Source organism: Choloepus didactylus, chromosome 6 (assembly GCF_015220235.1).
Source record: "Choloepus didactylus isolate mChoDid1 chromosome 6, mChoDid1.pri, whole genome shotgun sequence".
Taxonomy (NCBI): Eukaryota; Metazoa; Chordata; class Mammalia; order Pilosa; family Megalonychidae; genus Choloepus; species Choloepus didactylus.
The window spans coordinates 144813094-144835920 of NC_051312.1; the positions used below are offsets into that span (position 1 = coordinate 144813094).

General features: G+C 39.9%; 1 long non-coding RNA gene across 2 annotated transcripts in view; it reads left to right on the plus strand.

Annotated features, from left to right (window-relative positions):
- Positions 1–119: 119 nt before the first annotated feature.
- LOC119538743 overlaps positions 120–22827 on the plus strand; it is a 30688-nt gene continuing 7980 nt past the window's right edge. Inside the window, exon 1 of one of the 2 annotated variants that reach the window (XR_005217641.1) lies at positions 120–857. This is a non-coding gene — a long non-coding RNA (uncharacterized LOC119538743). The remainder of the gene's footprint in view (positions 858–22827) is intronic. The other variant, XR_005217642.1, reaches the window with a different exon arrangement.

Sequence of the window (22827 nt, forward strand, 5' to 3'; positions counted from 1 at the left end):
CGTGCCGGTCCCGTCTCTCTCCCCCAAGCCCCACCCTATTGTCAATCACAACCTTTCGTACCGCGCTGGATCATTGGTCTGTAGCCTGTGGGCGGGTTGTTGCGAGAGGGGTATCTCGCGTGGCCTTCCTGGCTGTTACCCTGGAGATCGCCCTGCTTGGCGGCGAAGCAGAGGTTCGGTCTAGCCCCAGCATGTCGAAGTCCGGATATCTGCACAGCAGTCCAGACGTTAGCGCCTGTTCCGTAGTCTGGTGAATTCCTTCGTTCCCGCCTCACCGGCTCAGGGTGGGACTCTGGGTTTGGGGCGCAAGTCAGCTTTAGGCCTCCTAGGGGACCGAGTCCCGAGCACTAGTTGTAAAACATTGCGTCGCGTTTATCCTCACCTCGCCTTATTTTATTTATAGTTAGGTTATTCTTATGACGTAGACTGAGACGATGATTATTTCACTAACCGGACAGACGGGAAGAGAAGGAAATCTTCTGTAGCCACACCCCCAGGCGGATGGAACTGGAGCTGGTGCATGCTTTTAGCAGACTGCTCTTAACTGCAAACCAGCGCTTGCTATGATTTTGTCCAAAGGCTGTGACTGAAAGATCAAGAAATCCGTACATCAGGCCAACCAAAGGAAATAGGGACAGGAGCAGCATGCTCAACTACTCACAAAAATCAAAACAAAACAATATCAAGGTTGAGAACTGAGCGTTTGAACATTTGACCTTAGGCAAAATTCTGAAACATGAAGCTAACCCTTCCGTCCTGAAACAGTGAATCCTTGATGTAGGGAATTCGGCGCCTCTGCTGGGTGGAAAGCATTGTGATGAGCAAAATGGGAGAAGACGGTTGAGTTCTCACTAAGTGTATGTCTCAAATTCGTTCTATCTTCAAGGCTTCATTGGCAGTAGATTTCTAGACGATTTCTTACCTGTTTAACAGCTTAACCTTATACCAGTGAGGAGCTCGGTGATTAAGAAAACCATTGTTTGATTAATTCATTTCACTAGATTAAGTGTTAACTTGCACTTAAGCTCTGCTAGGGACTGTGAGGGTGCAAAAAAAAAAAAAACATGCCTTAATGGCCTGTGGTTTTGTAATATTAGCTCAACAACACTTCAAACAATTAGGAAACACTTTAAAGCAAAATATAACAATGTGCCAAACCTAATTTATACTTGATTGTCCCAAAAGATAGTAACACCTCATATTTGCAGAGCATTTCATTGTTTTCAGAGTACTCCTTCACTTATTGTGAAATATAACATATGCAGAAAAGTGATAAATTTGAAGGTATAGTTTAACAAGTGCTTATTAGAGGAAATTTCGAAGTATAATATCGGTTACAGTTCCGCAATTTCAGGTGTTTCCTTCTAGCTGTTCCAATGCATTAGAGACTAAAAAGAAACGTCTATATAATGATTCAGTAGTCATAATCAATTGTTAAATACTGCCTTCTCTGTTACAACTCCTCCCTCTCATTTGCGCATTCTCTCAAACTTCAAGGATATTTGGGCAATGACCATTCTAATTTCTTCATGTTGTAAAGGGGTGTTGACATTATGGGGTAGGGGGATGCAACTGGTTGATGTTCTTGGAGAGATTGGTACCCCTGGGTTTCTGGGATTATCTGGCATAGGAACAATCTGGAGGTTTTAAGTTTCTGAAAAATAAACTTAGTGAGTATAACTTTATTTACAGAATGTCAGATAGAGCCCTGGATATTCTTTAGGGTTTTCAGGAATACTGTTGTTTGGGGCTTGGCATACCATGGCAATTTGCAAAATCTAGCTGAAGCTTGCCTAAGGGTAACCTCCAGAATAGCCTCTCAACTCTACTTGAAATCTCTTAGCCATTGAAACCATATTTTGTTACATTTCTTTTCCTCCTTTTGGTCAAGGAGGAATTTTCAATCCTGCGATGCCAGGGCCAGGCTCATTATTGGGAGTCATGTCCCACATTGCCAGGGAGACTTACACCCTTGGAAGTTGTGTCCCATGTAGGAGGGTGGGGGGTAATGAGTTTATTTGCAGCACTGGGCTTGGAGAGAGAGAGGCCACATCTGAGCAACAAAAGAGGTTCTCTAGAAGTGACTCTTAGACTTAATTATAAGTAGGCTTATCTTCCCTCTACAGAAATAAGTTTCATAAGAGCAGGCCTCAAGATTGAGGGCTTGGCTTATTAAATTGGGAGTTCCTAATGCTTGAGAGAGTATTAGCAATATCCCAGGTGGGAAAGTTTAATAGTTCTATGTTTTTTCTCCAGTCACTCAAGGGACTTTGCAAGTACTATTTTGTTATCTGCCCAACATACTCTGGTATGTATCAGGGTATTACGTTAAGCTATACAGAATTACAAGATCTCATTCCCTATTCTAGGCTCTATGTGTTTAAGTTGTTTAAATGAACTGGCCAGACAGGTTAAGTTAGATTGTGTGTTACAGAGAATTTTAATTTGGTACAAAATAAACATCTCTTCCTTTGGTCTCACACAGGTGGTGAAGTTTTAAAATATAGACATTATCATCCTTTACCCTATATTCTGATTTACCTTAGTCCCAACCAACTCAGCTTTACTCATCTCTCTAATTGAAGTCTGATCTCTTTTTCAGCTTCTTTATGAGTTGCTGTATGGAGTAATGCTGACTTTCAGAGCTGTAGAACTCTAACACTGAGTCTTAGGTATCACACTGGTACCCAAAGGTCCAGGGAAATAACCAGGTTATACACATAGAGCACAGCCAGCATCTCCGAATTTAGAAAGAACATTTAAAACTCAGGAATAACTGTGACTGCTGTAAGAGCTTACAAACTAGGCCCTAATTTTCTTATAAGTATTTTCTAAATGAGACCATAAAATATTTGTCCTTTTGTTTCTGGCTTATTTTGTTCAACATATTGTCCTCAAGTTTCATTCACCTTGTTGCATGCCTGATGACTTCATTCCTTTCTGTAGCCTCTCAAAATTCCATCATATGTATACACCACAGTTCATCCTTCCTCTCCTCAGTCGGTGTACCCTTGGCCACCTCCACTCATTGGCTATCGTGAATAATGCTGCCATAATCATCAGGGTGCAAGTGTCTTTTTGAGTCCCTGCTTTCAGTTCTTCTGAGTACATTCCTAGTAATGGGATTACCTAATCATATAGCAACCTTATACTTAGCTTCCTGTGGATTTGCTAAATTACCCTCCAGAGGGGCTGCATCATTCTGCTTCCATACCAGCATTGAATAGGTAACTTCTCTCTCCACATTGTCTCTAGCACTTAAATCTTTCTATTTATTTATTTATTTATTCATTCATTCATTTATAATTTGCAGATTCTGTTGAGCTATATTCACATAACATATATTCTATCCAAAATAAACAATGTCTCACAGTATCCTCACTTAGTTGTGCAATAATCACTCTCAATTTTAGACAATTTTCATTACTCCGAAGGTAAAAATAACAGACACAGCTGCAACAAAGACAAAACCAGACACCCCCCAATTATTTTCCCACACTATTGGTGTGGTACTAGTTTGGTATTTCTGTTAAATATTCCAGAGCATGCAATAGGTAGTTTTTCCTGTACCACATTCTATTATTAACTCTTTGTACAAGTGTCTTACCTTTGAATAGTTCATGCAAGAGCTCACTTATATTTATGAGCTTTTATCGGTGAGATACATGACTTTAAATAACCCCCCTTCAACCACATTCACCTTCAATGAAGCACTATTACTTACAATCCCACTAAAGAACTACCATCACCTCTATCCATTCCCATACATTTAAGTTCAAGTTCATTAACAAGTCTGTACATATTAGGTAACTGCTCTCCCTTCTCTAGCTTCTGTCTATCTCTGTGTCCCTGTATTCTACATTTTAAGACTCTAAGTTTACATTTTTAGGGGGTTCAAATAAGTTAAATCATACAATATCTACCCTTTTGTGTCTGGCTTATTTCAGTCAGCATTATGTCTTCAAGCTTCATCCATGTTGTAACATGATTCCAGACCTCATTCCTTCTTACTGCTGCATAATATTCCGTCATATATATTTACACATTTTGTTTATCCACCTTTCAGTTGATGGACTCTTGGCAATTGTGAATAATGCTGCTATGAGCATCAGTGTGCTCTGTTTGTTTGACTACTTTCAGATATTCTGGGTATATACCAAGTAGCAGAATTGCTGGGTCATAGGGCAACTAGATACTTAGTTTTCTGAGGAAATGCCAAACTGCCCTCCACAGCGGCTGTACCATTATACATTCCCACCAGCAGTGAATAAGTGTTCCAGTTTCTCTACAACCTCTACAACATTTGTAGTTTCCTGTTTAATGGCAGTCATTCTTACAGGTGTGAGATGATACCCTGTAGTTTTTTTTTTTTTTTTTTTTTTTTTTTTTAATCATCATTTTATTGAGATATATTCACATACCACGCAGTCATACAAAACAAATTGTACTTTCGATTGTTTACAGTACCATTACATAGTTGTACATTCATCACCTAAATCAATCCCTGACACCTTCATTAGCACACACACAAAAATAACAAGAATAATAATTAGAGTGAAAAAGAGCAATTGAAGTAAAAAAGAACACTGGGTACCTTTGTCTGTTTGTTTCCTTCCCCTACTTTTCTACACATCCATCCATAAACTAGACAAAGTGGTGTTTGGTCCTTATGGCTTTCCCAATCCCATTGTCACCCCTCATAAGCTACATTTTTATACAACTGTCTTCGAGATTCATGGGTTCTGGGTTGTAGTTTGATAGTTTCAGGTATCCACCACCAGCTACCCCAATTCTTTAGAACCTAAAAAGGGTTGTCTAAAGTGTGCATAAGAGTGCCCACCAGAGTGACCTCTCGGCTCCTTTTGGAATCTCTCTGCCACTGAAGCTTATTTCATTTCCTTTCACATCCCCCTTTTGGTCAAGAAGATGTTCTCCGTCCCACGGTGCCAGGTCTACATTCCTCCCTGGGAGTCATATTCCACGTTGCCAGGGAGATTCACTTCCCTGGGTGTCTGATCCCACGTAGGGGGGAGGGCAGTGATTTCACCTTTCAAGTTGGCTTAGCCAGAGAGAGAGGGCCACATCTGAGCAACAAAGAGGCATTCAGGAGGAGACTTTTAGGCACAAATACAGGGAGGCCTAGCCTCTCCTTTGCAGCAACCGTCTTCCCAAGGGTAAAACTTATGGTAGAGGGCTCAACCCATCAAACCACCAGTCCCCTATGTCTGTGGTCATGCTAGCAACCATGGAGGTGGGGCAGGCGAATACCCCTGCATTCTCCACAGGCTCCTCAAGGGGGCACTACATCTTTTTTTTTTTTTTTTTTTTTTTTCCCCCTTGTTTGTCTTTTTTCTTTTTTTTTTTTTTTTTTTTTTTTTTTAACTTTCCCTTCTTTTTTCAAATCACCTGTATGAAAAAAAAAGTTAAAAAGAAAACAAACATACAATAAAAGAGCATTTCAAAGAGACCATAGCAAGGGAGTAAGAAAAAGACAACTAACCTAAGATAACTGCTTAACTTCCAACATGTTCCTACTTTACCCCAAGAAAGTTACATAATATAGCAACATTTCAGTGAACTTGTTCCTACTACAACCATCAGAAATTAACAGACCATAGTCATTTCTGGGCATCCCCAGAACGTTAAATAGCTTATCTGTTCTTCCTGGATTATTGTTCCCCCTTCCTTAATTGCTCTCTACTGCTAGTTCCCCTACATTCTACATTATAAACCATTTGTTTTACATTTTTCAAAGTTCACATTAGTGGTAGCATATAATATTTCTCTTTTTGTGCCTGGCTTATTTCGCTCAGCATTATGTCTTCAAGGTTCATCCATGTTGTCATATGTTTCACCAGATCGTTCCTTCTTACTGCCGCGTAGTATTCCATCGTGTGTATATACCACATTTTATTTATCCACTCATCTGTTGAAGGACATTTGGGTTGTTTCCATCTCTTGGCAATTGTGAATAATGCTGCTATGAACATTGGCGTGCAGATATCTGTTCGTGTCACTGCTTTCCGATCTTCCGGGTATATACCGAGGAGTGCAATCGCTGGATCGAATGGTAGCTCTATATCTAGTTTTCTAAGGAACTGCCAGACTGACTTCCAGAGTGGCTGAACCATTATACAGTCCCACCAACAATGAATAAGAGTTCCAATTTCTCCACATCCCCTCCAGCATTTGTAGTTTCCTGTTTGTTTAATGGCAGCCATTCTAACCGGTGTTAGATGGTATCTCATTGTGGTCTTAATTTGCATCTCTCTAATAGCTAGTGAAGCTGAACATTTTTTCATGTGTTTCTTGGTCATTTGTATTTCCTCTTCAGAGAACTGTCTTTTCATATCTTTTGCCCATTTTATAATTGGGCTGTCTGTACTATTGTCATTGAGTTGTAGGATTTCTTTGTATATGCAAGATATCAGTCTTTTGTCAGATACATGGTTTCCAAAAATTTTTTCCCATTGAGTTGGCTGCCTCTTTACCTTTTTGAGAAATTCCTTTGAGGTGCAGAAACTTCTAAGCTTGAGGAGTTCCCATTTATCTATTTTCTCTTTTGTTGCTTGTGCTTTGGGTGTAAAGTCTAGGAAGTGGCCTCCTAATACAAGGTCTTGAAGATGTTTTCCTACATTATCTTCTAGGAGTTTTATGGTACTTTCTTTTATATTGAGATCTTTGGTCCATTTTGAGTTAATTTTTGTGTAGGGGGTGAGGTAGGGGTCCTCTTTCATTCTTTTGGATATGGATATCCAACTCTCCCAGCCCCATTTGTTGAAAAGACCATTATGGCTCAGTTCGGTGACTTTGGGGGCCTTATCGAAGATCAGTCGGCCATAGATCTGAGGGTCTATCTCTGAATTCTCAATTCGATTCCATTGATCTATATGTCTATCTTTGTGCCAGTACCATGCTGTCTTGGCAACTGTGGCTTTATAATAAGCTTCAAAGTCAGGGAGTGTAAGTCCTCCCACTTCGTTTTTCTTTTTTAGAGTGTCTTTAGCAATTCGAGGCATCTTCCCTTTCCAAATAAATTTGATAACTAGCTTTTCCAAGTCTGCAAAGTAGGTTGTTGGAATTTTGATTGGGATTGCATTGAATCTGTAGATGAGTTTGGGTAGAATTGACATCTTAATGACATTTAGCCTTCCTATCCATGAACATGGAATATTTTTCCATCTTTTAAGGTCCCCTTCTATTTCTTTTAGTAGAGTTATGTAGTTTTCTTTGTATAGGTCTTTTACATCTTTGGTTAAGTTGATTCCTAGGTACTTGATTTTTTTAGTTGCTATTGAAAATGGTATCTTTTTCTTGAGTGTCTCTTCAGTTTGTTCATTTCTAGCATATAGAAACATTACTGACTTATGTGCATTAATCTTGTATCCCGCTACTTTGCTAAATTTGTTTATTAGCTCTAGTAGGTGTATCGTTGATTTCTCAGGGTTTTCTAGATATAAGATCATATCATCTGCAAACAATGACAGTTTTACTTCTTCTTTTCCAATTTGGATGCCTTTTATTTCTTTGTCTTGCCGGATTGCCCTGGCTAGCACTTCCAGCACAATGTTGAATAACAGTGGTGACAGCGGGCATCCTTGTCTTGTTCCTGATCTTAGAGGGAAGGCTTTCAGTCTCTCACCATTGAGTACTATGCTGGCTGTGGGTTTTTCATATATGCTCTTTATCATGTTGAGGAAGTTTCCTTCAATTCCTACCTTTTGAAGTGTTTTTATCAAAAAGGGATGTTGGATTTTGTCAAATGCTTTTTCAGCATCTATTGAGATGATCAATTGATTTTTCCCTTTCGAGTTTTTAATGTGTTGTAATACATTGATTGTTTTTCTGATGTTGAACCATCCTTGCATGCCTGGAATGAACCCCACTTGGTCATGGTGTATGATTTTTTTAATGTGTCTTTGGATTCGATTTGCAAGTATTTTGTTGAGGATTTTTGCATCTATATTCATTAGGGAGATTGGCCGGTAGTTTTCCTTTTTTGTAGCATCTTTGCCTGGTTTTGGTATTAGATTGATGTTAGCTTCATAAAATGAGTTAGGTAGTGTTCCATTTTTTTCAATGTTTTGAAAGAGTTTGAGTAAGATTGGTGTCAGTTCTTTCTGGAAAGTTTGGTAGAATTCTCCTGTGAAGCCATCTGGCCCTGGGCATTTATTTGTGGGAAGATTTTTGATGACTGATTGGATCTCTTTGCTTGTGATGGGTTGGTTGAGGTCTTCTATTTCTTCTCTGGTCAGTCTAGGTTGTTCATATGTTTCCAGGAAATTGTCCATTTCTTCTACATTATCCAGTTTGTTGCCATACAGTTGTTCATAATATCCTCTTATAATTTTTTTAATTTCTTCAGGATCTGCAGTTATGTCACCTTTTTCATTCATTATTTTGTTTATATGGGTCTTCTCTCTTTTTGATTTTGTCAGTCTAGCTAGGGGCTTGTCAATCTTGTTGATCTTCTCAAAGAACCAACTTTTGGTGATATTTATCCTCTCTATTGTTTTTTTGTTCTCTATGTCATTTATTTCTGCTTTAATCCTTGTTATTTCTTTTCTTCTACTTGGTTTAGGATTGGTTTGCTGTTCATTTTCTAGCTTCTTCAGTTGATCCATTAGATCTTTGATTTTGGCTCTTTCTTCCTTTTTAATATATGCGTTTAGTGCTATAAATTTCCCCCTTAGCACTGCTTTTGCTGCATCCCATAGGTTTTGGTATGTTGTGTTCTCATTTTCATTCGTCTCTATATATTTAGCAATTTCTCTTGCTATTTCTTCTTTAACCCACTGATTGTTTAGGAGTGTGTTGTTTAACCTCCAGGTATTTGTGAATTTTCTAAGTCTCTGATGGTTATTGACTTCTAATTGTATTCCATTGTGGTCAGAGAATGTGCTTTGAATAATTTCAATCTTTTTAAATTTATTGAGGCTTGTTTTATGTCCCAGCATATGATCTATTCTGGAGAAAGTTCCGTGAGCACTAGAAAAGTATGTGTATCCTGGTGATTTGGGATGTAATGTCCTGTAGATGTCTGTTAAATCTAATTCATTTATCAGATTGTTTAGGTTTTCAATTTCCTTATTGGTCTTCTGTCTGGTTGATCTATCTATAGGAGAGAGTGATGTGTTGAAGTCTCCCACAATTATTGTGGAAACATCAATTGCTTCCTTTAGTTTTGCCAATGTTTCTCTCATGTATTTTGTGGCACCTTGATTGGGTGCATAGACATTTACGATTGTTATTTCTTCTTGCTGAATTGCCCCTTTTATTAGTATGTAGTGGCCTTCTTTGTCTCTCAAAACATCCCTGCATTTGAAGTCTATTTTATCTGAGATTAATATTGCTACACCTGCTTTCTTTTGGCTGTAGCTTGCATGAAATATTTTTTTCCATCCTTTCACTTTCAGTTTCTTTGTGTCCCTGTGTCTAAGATGAGTCTCTTGTATGCAACATATTGATGGTTCATTTTTTTTGATCCATTCTGCGAATCTATATCTTTTAATTGGGGAGTTTAATCCATTTACATTCAACGTTAAAACCGTGAAGGCATTTCTTGAATCGGCCATCTTATCCTTTGGATTATGTTTGCCATATTTTTCCCTCTCTCTATTAATATCCTTTATTGTACCCATACCGAATCTCTTTAGTACTGAACCTTTCTCCAAGTCTCTCTGTCCTGTCTTTGTTTCTCTGTCTGTAGGGCTCCCTTTAGTATCTCCAGTAGGGCAGGTCTCTTGTTAGCAAATTCTCTCAGCATTTCTTTGTCTGTGAAAAATTTAAGCTCTCCCTCAAATTTGAAGGAGAGCTTTGCTGGATAAAGTATTCTTGGCTGGAAATTCCTCTCTCTCAGAATTTTAAATATATCGTGCCATTGCCTTCTCGCCTCCATGGTGGCTGCTGAGTAGTCACTACTTAGTCTTATGCTGTTTCCTTTGTATGTGGTGAATTGCTTTTCTCTTGCTGCTTTCAGAACTTGCTCCTTCTCTTCTATGTTTGACAGTGTGATCAGTATATGTCTCGGAGTGGGTTTTTTTGGATTTATTCTATTTGGAGTTCGCTGAGCATTTATGATTTGTGTATTTATGTTGTTTAGAAGATTTGGGAAGTTTTCCCCAACAATTTCTTTGAATACTCTTCCTAGACCTTTACCCTTTTCTTCCCCTTCTGGGACACCAATGAGTCTTATATTCGGACGTTTCATATTATCTATCATATCCCTGAGGTCCATTTCGAGTTTTTCAATTTTTTTCCCCATTCTTTCTTTATGCTTTCATTTTCCATTCTGTCATCTTCCAGGTCACTGATTCGTTGTTCAACTTCCTCTAGTCTTGTACTATGAGTGTCCAGAATCTTTTTAATTTGGTCAACAGTTTCTTTAATTTCCATAAGATCATCCATTTTTTTATTTAGTCTTGCAATGTCTTCTTTATGCTCTTCTAGGGTCTTCTTGATTTCCTTCATATCCCGTACTAGGGTCTCATTGTTCATCTTTAGTTCTTTGAGTAGCTGCTCTAGGTGTGTCTCTTCTGGTCTTTTGATTTGGGTGCTTGGGCTTGGGTTATCCATATCGTCTGGTTTTTTCATATGCTTTATAATTTTCTGTTGTTTTTGGCCTCGTGACATTTGCTGTCCTTGATAGGGTTCTTTTAGGGTTTGTAGACCAGTTGAAGTCCTTATCTCTAATTTATCAGATCTACAGCTTCGTGGAGTACACTTTCTCTAACTAACCAGCAGGTGGCGTCCACGAGCCACCTGTTCTCCACAAGCCAGATCTCCCCTGCTTAGCCTTTTTGGTGAGTGGGGGAGTGAGTCTTGTGGGGCCCAATTGGTGTCCCAAGCTTGCGTGTGTAGTTGGTGTTGCCTGCCCTGTATGTGGGGCGTGTTTCTGGGCAGTCGGGGAGGGGGGGTGGCCCTAACAATCAAATCTCCCTGATGATCCTAGAGTTTTAAAGCTACTGCAATAGTCTAATCCTTCAGTTCAGTCCTGCCACAGTTTGTCTCTGCCACTGACCCACAAGTCTTTGGTATTGGCGTATGGCTCCTGAGACTTGCAAGTGGGCCCCTCTTCCAGGCCGTGCACCCCGGGTCCTCTGTTGAGGGATGACTGTGCTATGTCACAGGTGAGTGCCGTCCCCCCAGGGCAGTTCTGGGCTGCTGGGCTGTGTTGGGAGGCTCCCAGTCTGCTCAAATGATGGCTGAATGGGGCTCTGTTAATTCACACTGCTCCCCTTCCCAGCTCTGGGACATTCAGCTGAGGTTGCAGGGAAGGCTAATGTCCACGCCCAGTTTTGTGGTGTGTGCCTGTTATTTGAAGCACTTCCGTCACACTGGGTTGTCTGGGGCAGCTCTGGGCTATGGGGCTGGCGATGGGCAGGAGTGTTTCCTGTCCACCAGGATGGTGGCTGTGAGCGGACACCCCCCTTTTCTTGGGAAGTTGTGTTGTTTAGTGAATTTTCTCAGCCACTGGATTATTGCCTTTTGTCTCAGAGCTCTCTTAGTTCTGCTCTTGACTTGACGTGCCCAAATTTCAATTCTTTGAAGCTTTCTGTATTGAGCTTCTTAGAGTAATTGTTTTAGAAAAAGCAAAAAGGATTTAAAAAAAAAAAAAAAAAAAAAAACGGCCCTCCACAGAGATATAATGGGTTATTGAAATGCTAATAGACAAAGCAACCAGGGCCATTAAGGAAAGGTGCCCTGGGCAGAGAGATCAGCCTTGCTTCGGGATTTGCATATGCGCCTCAAGGCCTGATCTCCGCCCTTCCCCTTTCTGTGTTCACCAGAACTCCAAAAATCCTCTGCTTTTACTTTGGAGCTTCTCGTGTTGTTTTCCTTCTATGCCCGTCTCCTCTGTGCTGGGCTGGCTGCTCTCAGAGTCTCTGGTGTCTGGCCTCAGTCTATCTATGGTTGGAGTTTGAATCAGTAGAATGAGTTTCCGATGAGAGCAGCCACTGCAATTCTCCCTTCTCCTTCCTGGAGCTGACAGCCCCTCCTCCCCCGGGACTGAGCCTGGCAGGGAGGGGCGCGGGTCCCCTGGCCGCAAAAACTTACAGATTTCGCTGATCTCAGCAGTTCCACGTTTTCATGAGTGTTGTATGAAGTATGCCCAAAGACAGATTGCTCTGTGGTGTCCAGTCCACGCAGTTCCTGGCTTTTTACCTACTTTCCTGGAGGAGTAACTAAAACATACAGCTCACCAGTCTGCCATCTTGCCCCGCCTCCCTGTAGTTTTTATTTGCATTTCCCTAATAGCTAATTGAGTTGAATATCTTTTCTTGTGCTTTTTAGCCATTTGTATTTCCTCTTTGGAAAAATGTCTATTTATATCTTTTGTCCATTTAGAATTGGGTTGTTTGTTCTTTTATTGTTGAGTTGTAGGATTTCTTTATATATATGAGATATGAAACCCTTATCAGATATATGGCTTCCAAATATTTTCTCCCATTGAGTTGCCGTTTATCTATTTTTTCTTTTGTTGCTTGTGCTTTGGGTATAACGTCTAAGAAACTACCTCCTATTACTAGGTCTTGAAGATATTTCCTTATATTTTCTTCTAGGAGTTTTATGGTACTGGCTCTTATATTTAGGTCTTTGATCCATTTTCAAAGACCTTTCATTCTTTTGTATATGAATATCCAGTTCTCCCAGCCCCATTTGTTGAAGAGATTATTCTGACCCAGTTCAGTGGATTTGGGGACCTTGTGAAAATCAATTGACCATAGCTCTGGGGGTCTAGTTCTGAATTCTCAATTCGATTCCATTGATCAGCACACCTATCTTTGTGCCAATACTGTGCTGTTTTAACCACTGTGGCTTTATAATAAGCTTTAAAGTCAGGAAGTGTAAGTCTTCACACTTCGTTCTTCTTTTTTGGGATGTTTTTGCAATTTGAGGCCCCTTTCCCTTCCAAGTAAATTTGATAACTACATTTTCCAAGTCTGCAAAGTAGGTTGTTGGAATTTTTATTGGTATTGCATTGAATCTGTGGATCAATCTGGGTAGAATTCATATCTTAACAACATTTAGCATTCCTATCCCTGAACACGGAATATCTTTCCATCTATTTAGGTCTTCTTTGATATCTTTTAGCAAACTTTTGTAATTTTCTGTGTTGAGGTCCTTTATATTGTTGGTTACATTTATTCCCAGATATGTGATTCTTTCAATTGTTATTGTGGGTGGCATTATTTTTCTTAATTCCCTCCTCAGGTCATTACTACTGTATAGAAACATTACTGATTTTTGTGAATTCAGCATGTATCTTGCCACTTTGCTGAATTTGTTTATTAGCTCAAGTAGCTTTTTCATGATTCTCAGAATTTTCCAAATATAGGATCACGTTGTCTGCAGATAATGAAAGTTTTCTTCTTCCTTTCCAATTGAGATGACTTTTTTTCTTTTTTCTTGCCTAATTGCTCTAGCTAGACCTTCTAGCATAATGTTAAATAATAGTAGTGACAGTGGCCATCCTTATCTCATAACCCATCTTAAGGTGAAGGCTTTCAGTCTCTCACCATTGAGTATGATGCTGGCTGTGGGCTTTTCATATATGCTTTTTATCATATTGAGGAAATTTCCCTCTATTCCTACCTTTTGAAGTGTTCTTATCAGAAAAGTATGCTGAATTTTGTTGAATGATTTTTCAGAATCAATTGAGATGATCATGTGATTTTTCCCTTTTGATTAGTTAATGTGTTGTAGTACATTGATTGATTTCCTTATGTTGAACCATAATTGCATGCCTGGAATGAATCCCTCTTGGTCATGGTGTATATTTCTTTTAATGTGCTTTTGGATTTGATTTACAAGAATTTTTGTTGAGAATTTTTGCATCTATATTCATTAGGGAGATTGGCCTGTAGTTTTCCTTTCTTGTAGTATTTTTATCTGGTTTTGGTAATAGGGTAATGTTAGCTTCATAAAATGAGTTATGTAATATTCCCTTTTCTACAGTTTTTTGGAAGAGTTTGAGCAGAAATGGAGTTAGTTATTTTTGGACTGTTTGGTAAAATTCCCCTGTGAAGCCATCTGGCCCTGGGCTTTTCTTTTTAGGAAGCTTTTTGATGACTGTTTGAATCTCTTTACTTGTGACTGGTTTGTTGATGTCCTCTGTTTGTTCTTGAGTCAGTATGGGTTGTTCATGTGTTTCTAGGAAATTGTCCATTTCCTCTAAGTTGTCTAGTTTGTTGGCATACAGTTGTTCATAATATCCTCTTACGATTTTTAAAATTTCTTCAGGATCCATGGTAATTGCCCCCCTCTCATTTCTGATTTTGTTTATTTGCATCTTCTCTCTTTTTGCCTTTGTCAATCTAGCTAAGAGGTTTGTCAATCTTGTTGATCTTCTCAAAGAATCAACTTTTGGTTTTAATGATTCTCTCCATTTTTGTTGTTGTTGTTGTTGTTCTCCAGTCCATTTATTTCTGCTTTAATCTTTGTTATTTCTTTTCTTCTGCTTGTTTTAGGGTTAGTTTGCTCTTCTTTCTCTAGCTTCTTCAGTTGTCCAGTTAGGTCTTTGGTTTTAGCCCTTTCTTCCTTTTTAATGTATGTGTTTAGAGCTATAAATTTCCCCCTCAGCACCAGCTTCACTGCATCCCATAGGTTTTGATATGTTGTATTCTCATTATCATTCATCTCCAAATATTTACTTATTTCTCTTGAAATTTCTTCATTTACCCACTGTTCTGGTTTGCTAATGTTGCTGTTGTGCAAAATACCAGAAATGGATTGGCTTTTATAAAGGGGGTTTATTTGGTTACCAATTTACAGTTCTAAGGCCCTAAAAGTATCCAAACTAAGGCATTAATAAGAAGATACTGTTCTAGTTTGCTAATGCTGCTGTTAAGCAAAATACCAGAAATGGATTGGCTTTATAAAGGGAGTTTATTTGGTTACAAAGTTACAGTCTTAAGGCCATAAAATGTCCAAGGTAAGGGAGTACCTTCAGTGAAGGATGGCCAGTGGTGTCTGGAAAACCTCTGTTAGCTGGGAAGGCACGTGCCTGGTGTCTGCTCCGGAGTTCTGGTTTCAAAATCGTTTTCTCCTGGGATGTTCCTCTCTAGGCTTCAGCTTCTCTCCAAAATGTCACTCTCAGTTGCTCTTGAAGCATTTGTCCTCTCTTAGCTTCTCCAGAGCAAAAGTGTGCTTTCAGATGCCGTCTCCAAAATGTCTCTGTAAGCTTCAGCTCCTCTCTTCTCAGCTCCTGTGCATTTTTCAAAGTGTCCCTCTTGGCTGTAGCAAGACTGCTCCTTCTGTCTGAGCTTATATAGTGCTCCAGTAACTAATCAAGCTCCATGCTGAATGGGCGGGGCCATGCTTCCATGGAAATTATCTAATCAGAGTTGTCACCTACAGTTGGGTGGGTCACATCTCCATGGAAAGACTCAATCAAAGAATTACAATCCAATCAACACTAATACGTCTGCCCACATAAGATTGCATCAAAGATAATGGCATTTTGGGGGACATAATACATCCAAACTGGCACAGATACCTTCAATGAACAATGGCCGATGGTGTCCGGAACACCTCTGTGAGCCGGGAAGGCACGTGGCTGGTGTCTGCTGTTCCTGGGTTGCATTTCAAAATGGTATTCTCCAAAATGTTTCTGGGCTTGTCTCTCTTAGCCTCTTCAGCCCCCATGCATCTAACCATCTAGGCATCTTCTCTTAGTTTCTCTGGAGCAAACTTTGGGCTAGCATCTCTTAGGTTAGCAGCTCCAAACATCCTTCTGTCTGCATCTCCAAGAATCTCTAAGCCTCAGCAAGCATCTCTTGGGGTGTTTTTTCCTCTCTTAGCTTCTCTGGAGCAACTCTAGGCTAGCATCTCAAAGGGTGAGCAAGCAACTCTATCAGCTTCTAAGTGTCTAATGTCTGTAGGTCCTGGCTTAGCATACCCCAGGTCATTTTCCTCTCTCAGCTGCAGCACTGAGCTCCTTCTATCTGTGAGCTCTTATAGGACTCCAGTGATTTAATTAAGGCCCACACTGAATGGGTGGGGTAACACCTCCATGGAAACAATAAAAAGTTTCCACCCAACAAGATTGGGTTAAAAGAGCACTGCTCCTTTTGGGGGACATAATATATCCAAACCAGCACACCCACCGATTGTTTACAAATGTGTTGTTGGGGTGATATCACCAACATGGTGATGTAAACAGCTACTGAAAACTCTCTAGAGATTCAATGAAAAAAAGGACAGTTCTGAATTTTTTGAAACTCTGGAGGAGGATATAGCCTGGAGAGGGACCCTTCAAATGCCAAATTGAAGAAAGAGAAGAAATATCAGGTAGGAATCTTCTGTCCAAGACCAGCCATTCCTCCCCACCTCCAGTCAGTCTCATTGTGGGAAAGGCACAGAATCAGCAGACAGGACCCCTCCCACTACAAACACAGACTATAAAATCTCTCACAGCAGTGAGACATACCCCCACTGTTTGAAGACCTGAGAGACAATGAGGTCATTTCAAGGCTCAGGTTAGTGAGGGACAAAGAGAGTGAGAAAACATCGACAGAGACTGTGTTTCCAGCCCTGAGTCTGAAAGCCCTTCCCCAACCTTGAGGGAAGCAGGAGTTTGTGACTGTTTCTTACCTTGGGGATGGCTGGAGTACTGGGTCGGATGAGGGAGTACTTTGCCATAGGTGAAGCCACACATCAAGCCAGATTATGGGTGGCAAAACAAGGGCATAGGAATCCTGCAATTTCGGCTCACCTATGTAGATGCAGCCTGTGCTTGGAGGCAAAGCAGCCTCTGAGGATGATTAAGTTACTGAACAGCACCATGTGCTGGACAGTCCATAAAAGGCAAGGCAATTAAAACACTTAAGAAGATAACTCTAGAAGCTTTCTTAGAGCCACAGGAGTTGGTCTATATGCCCGGTGCAGACACCCAGCCCTGTTTGGGCTAAGAAATGTGGGAGGCTCAACTGTTAAAGCAGGGCTCTAAAGTGAACCAGATCTTGCTGGCTGGCAGAAAACAGAGCACCACTGGAATCCAGCAGATTTGTATTACCACACACAGTGAACTTGCTGGGGTGCCCAGTGCCTACCTCCCATCCCTGTGGCCAACCATGGTGGCACCTGATTTTGGGGGGAAAACTGGGGGACAGAGCCAATCTGACAACTGGCCAGTGAGAGAAACAAAGAAAAGATAGAGATCAAAGACAACAATTAAGAAATCCCGAGGCATAAGAGAGAAAACTACCTCCAGACCAATCAAGAAAATCAGATGCCTAGACAGCAAAAAATCATGAGCCACACCAGGCAACACAAAGATTTGACCCAGTCAAAGGAACAAACTAACACCTCAGCTGAGATTCAGGAGTTCAAACACTTAAAGATGTTCAAACAAATCTTCTAAATCAAATCACTGAGTTTAAAGAAAATGTGACAAAAGAGATGAAGGATATAAAGAAGACACTGAGTGATCATAAGAAATAATTTGTAAGCTTGAGAAAACAAATGGCAGAACTCATTGGAATGAAAAGCACAATAGAAGAGATGCAAAACACAATGGAGAAGCAGAAGAAAGGATCACTGAACTAGAGGACAACACATCTGAAATCCTACACACAAAAGAACAGATAGGGAAAAGAATGGAAAAATATGAGCAGGGTCTCAGGGAAATGAATGACAACATGAAGCACATGAATATACATGTTATAGGTATCCCAAAAGGAGAAGAAAAAGGAAAAGGGGCAGAAAGAATAAAAGATGAAATAATCAATGAAAATTTCCCAACTCTTATGAAAATGTAAAATTACAGGTCCAGAAAGTGCAGTGTACCCCAAGCAGAATTGATCTAAATAGACCTACTCCAAGATACTTACTAACCAGATTTTTAAAATCTCAGAGACAAAGAGAGAATTCTGAAAGCAACAAGAGAAAAGCAATCCATCACATACAAGGGAAGCTTGATAAGACTAAATGTGGATTCTCAGCAGAAACCATGGAGGTGAGAAGGCCGTGGCATAATATATTTAAGATACCAAAAGAGAAAAACTGCTAACCAAGAATCCTATATCTGGGAAAACTTCAAAATGAGGGAGAGTTTAAAATATTTACCAATAAATAGACACTGAGAGAGTTCATGAACAGGAAATCTTCTCCACAAGAAATACTAAAGGGAGAGCTAAATGCTGATAGGAAAAGACAGGAGAGAGATGTTTTGAGAAGAATGTAGAAACGAAGATATCAGGACATAGAAAGAGAGTAGAGATCAAGCATTTGATGTTGAAGCAGTACAGAATGTTCAAGAGGATTGACTGAACTCTGCAGGGTTGGCTTGGAGAGAGAGGCCACATCTGAGCAACAAAAGAGGTTCCCTGGGGGTGACTCTTAGGCACAATTATAAGTAGGTTTAGCTTCTCCTTTGCAGTAATAAGCTTCATAAGGGCAAACCCCAAGATCAAGGGCTTGGCCTACTAAATTGTTAATCCCCAGTGCTTGTGAGAATATCATTAATTCCCCAAGTGGGAAAGTTTATTATTTCCAGAATGTTCAAATGGTGTTGAGAGGACATTCTGGAGGTTATTTTCATGCATTATATAGATATCCCTTTTTAGTTTTTAGTGTATTGGAATTGCTGGAAGGAAATACCTGAAACTGTTGAACTGCAATCTAGTAGCCTTGATTCTTAAAGATGATTGTGTAACTATAGAGCTTACACTGTGTGACTGTGTGATTGTGAAGGCCTTGTGGCTCCCACTCCCTTTATCTAGTATACGGACAGATAATTAGGAAAATGGGGACAAAAACTAAATTAATAATTGTGCCGGTTTGAATGTATTATGTCCCCCAAATTGCTGTTATCTTTGATGCAGTCTTGTGTGGGCAGGAAACAAATTGGTGTCGATTGGGTTGGAGACTTTTGATTGGATATTTCCATGGAGATGTGATAACTCAACTGTGGGTGAGATCTTTCACTGGATAATTTCCATGGAGGTGTGGCCCTGCCCATTCAGCATGGGCCTTGATTAGTTTACTGGAGCACTATATAAGCTCAGACAGAAGGAGCGAGCTTGCTACAGCCAAGAGGGACACTTTGAAGAATACACAGGAACTGAGAGAGGAACTGCAGTTTACAGAGACATTTTGGAGATGGCCTTTGAAAGCAGACGTTTGCTCTGGAGAAGCTAAGATATGACAAATGCCCCGAGAGCAACTGAGAGTGACATTTTGGAGAGAAGCTGAAGCCGAGGGAGGAATGTCCTGGGAGAAAGCCATTTTGAAACCAGAACTCCAGAGCAGATACCAGCCACATGCCTTCCCAGCTAACAGAGGTTTCTGGACACTATTGGCCATTCTCCAGTGAAGGTACCCAATTGTTGATGCATTATCTTGGACACTTTATGGCCTTAAGACTGTAACTGTGTAACCAAATAAATCTGCTTTTATAAAAGCCAATCCATTTCTGGTGTTTTGCATTCTGGCAGCATTAGCAAGCTAGAACAATAATAGGGAGGGATGAGGGGATAGATGTTTTGGGTGTTCTTTTTTACTTTAATTTTTATTCTTATGTTTTTTTGCAGTAATGAAAATGTTAAAAAATTAATTTTGGGGATGAATGCACAAGTATATAATGGTACTGTGAACAATTGATTGTATAGCTTCAGTGATTGGTATGTGAATATATCTCAATAAAATTGAATTAAAGAAAAATGGGGAGGGGGGAAGGCACCCAGTGTTCTTTTTTACTTTAGTTGTTCTTTTTCACTTTAATTTTTATTATTATTATTTTTGTGTGTGTGGTAATGAAAATGTACAAAAATTAATTTTAGTGATGAATGCAGAATTATATAATGGTACTGTGAACAATTGAATGTATGCTTTGTATGACTGCATGGTATGTGAATATATCTCAATAAAAATGAATTTTAAAAAAATGAATTAAGAAATATAGTGTATTTTTAAAGTTCCAATGTGGTTATTGATTCCCAGCTTCATTACGTTATGGTCAGAGAATTGCTTTGAATAATTTCACTCTTTTTAAGTTTACTGAGACTATTTTGTGCCCCAGCATATGATCTATCCTGGAGAATGTTCCAGGGGCACTAGAGAAGAATGAATATCCTGATGTTTTGGGATGCAACATTCTATATATGTCTGTTAGGTTTAATTCATTTATCATATTATTTAGGTTCTATATTTCCTTATTTATCTTCTATCTGCTTCTTCTACCTATTGAAGAGAGTGGTGTATTGAAGTCTCCCACTATTATTGTAAAAACTTCTATTGTTCCCTTCAGTTTTGGCAATATTTGCCTCATGTACTTTGGAGCTCCTTGATTGGGTGCATAAATATTTATGATTGTTATTTCTTCTTGGTGAATTGACCCTTTTATTAATACATAGTGTCCTTCCTTGTCTCTTTTGACATCTTTGCATTTAAAGTCTATTTTGTCTGATATTAGTATAACTACCCCTGCTTTCTTTTGGTTACAGCTTGCATGGAATACATTTTTCCATCCTTTTACTTTCAATTCATTTGTGTCCTTGGTCTAAGTTGAGTCTCTTGTAAGAGCATATAAATAGATCATACTTTTTAATCCATTCTGACAATTTGTATTCTTTAATTGGTGAGTTTAATCTGTCCACATTCAAAGTTATTACCATAAAGGCAGTCCTTGAACCACTCATATTATCTTTTCATATGGTATGTGAACAGATCTGTTTTTCCCCCTCTCTATTTTTATCCTTTAAATTACCCTTACTATTACTTTTCAATTCTTTGCCCTTCTCCAGATCTCTCTCTCTCTCTCTCTCTTTTTTTTTTCAGCTGAGATAACACTCTTTATTATTTCTTGCAGGGCAGATCTCTTGTTAACATATTTTCTCAGCATTGTTTTTCTGTGAAGATTTTGAATTCTTCTTCCCTTTTGAAGGATAGCTTTGCTGGATAAAGAATTCCTGGCTGATAATTTTTCTCCTTCAGAAGCTTAAATATGTCATACCACTGCCTTCTTGCCTCAATGGTTGTCGATATTTAGTCTTATGTGGTTTCCCTTGTATGTGGTGAATCGCTTTCCTCTTGCTGCTCTCAGGATTTTCTCCTTTTCAGCATTTGACAATCTGATTATTATTTGTTTTGGAGTGGGTGTATTTGGATTTATTCTATTTGGAGTTCATTGGGTTGATTTGATTTGCATATTATGTCTTTTTTAAGGGTTCAGAAGTTTCTCCCAATTATCTCTTCAAATACTCTTCCTAGCCCTTTACTATTCTCTTCTCCTTTTGGGACACCACTTATGTTTGTGGACTTAATGTTGTCCATCATTTTCCTGAGACTGAATTCAAAATTTTCTATCTTTTTCACCGTTTGTTCTTTTGTGCATTTTCATTCAATTGTCTTGTACTCTAGTTCACGTATTCTTTCTTCTGTTTCTTCAATTTGCTGTTTTGTGTCTCTCTAGTTTATTTTTAATTTCATGTACAGTATCTTTCATTTCCTTAAGATCTGCTAATCTATTTACTCTTTCAAATTCTTCTTTATGTTCTTCTAGTGTCTTCTTGATATCCTCTATGTCTTGACCAACCCATTGAAATTATTTTGGAGATTTATATGTACTTCTTTGATTAGTTGTTCCAAGTTCTGTGTCTTCTCTGGCTTTTTAATTTGGTCATTTGGCTTGGCCATATCTTCTTGCATCTTCATGTGCTTGTTATTTTCTGCTAATTTCTTCACATTTGATTATCTTGATAAGATTCTTTTGAAAGTTGATTCCCCTCACTCACCTAAGATTTTATAGTTGCTTGGATTTGCGTTGGAGGTTTCCTTTGGCACTTGGTTTATCAGTAATTCCCAGTCAGTGCAAGGTCATGGTGGGGAATGCAAGTCTATTTCGACTTCTGTAGGAGGTTTGGCAAAACAGCAACTTGCCAGGCTGTGCTTTCTGTGTCTTCCTAGCAGATGGTGCTCTTGGGCCACCTCTTCCCCTCAAGCTTTCTTCTCCTGACAGTGGCAGCCAGCTGGGCAGGTTCCAAACCAGTTGGCACCCCAGACAATGCAGCAGGTGTCTGTGTGAGCTGGAGACTGCCAGCCCTGGGGTTGGGGGTGGGCATTGTGCATATCAGTTGGGAATCCCCTTGAATACATGATTGGTCTGGTGAGTCCCAGGCTTCTGAGTGGAAAAACCTTGGGCTGTGCAGGTTTGAGAGATTCACCTTCCCCAGCCCTCAGCCATCTCAGAAGTATCCTTACCCACCATGCACCTGCAGGCCACTGGAGTGGGTGGGGGGAAGCTCTTGTTGCTTCCATGTGGTTCTCTCTTTTGTCCCTGCCTCTCTGCCTGTGCATGCTGTGAGCACCATGGGCTTCCATGGAGAAAGGATACTGAGGGCAGAACATAGACTGACTCTTTCGCTTTCTAACTCAGGTCAGCTCTGCTCCGCTCTGCATCCCCTCTCCTGAGAGGAGGGCCCCCCAGTATTCCTCCAAACCAGGTGCCTGCTGCAGCCAGCCTCAGGGTTGGGGGGATAGGCCTGCACACCACAGTAAGTTCTCGGCTAAAATAAGTCTGTTGATTCCTGAATTCCCATACAGGAGCCCCCAGATTCAGGTCTGAGAGATAACTAGCCAACTGGTTGCAGAGAGGAGAATGCAGGAGTGCTCACCTCCTCCCTCACCCACTCTGGGCCAGCATGTATCAGCCAGCCCAAGAGGCGGTCATGATTAAATGAACTCACCCTGTCCTTTCAGTCACTATTTCTCTGCTTTTTCATCCAGGTCCTCCCTACATAATGTAGAAGTCCCTCTCTGGCTGCTCGTACTCTGGAACTGCTGCCCCAGTCATTTTCTACCTTTTCTCTAGTTATTCCAGGGAGG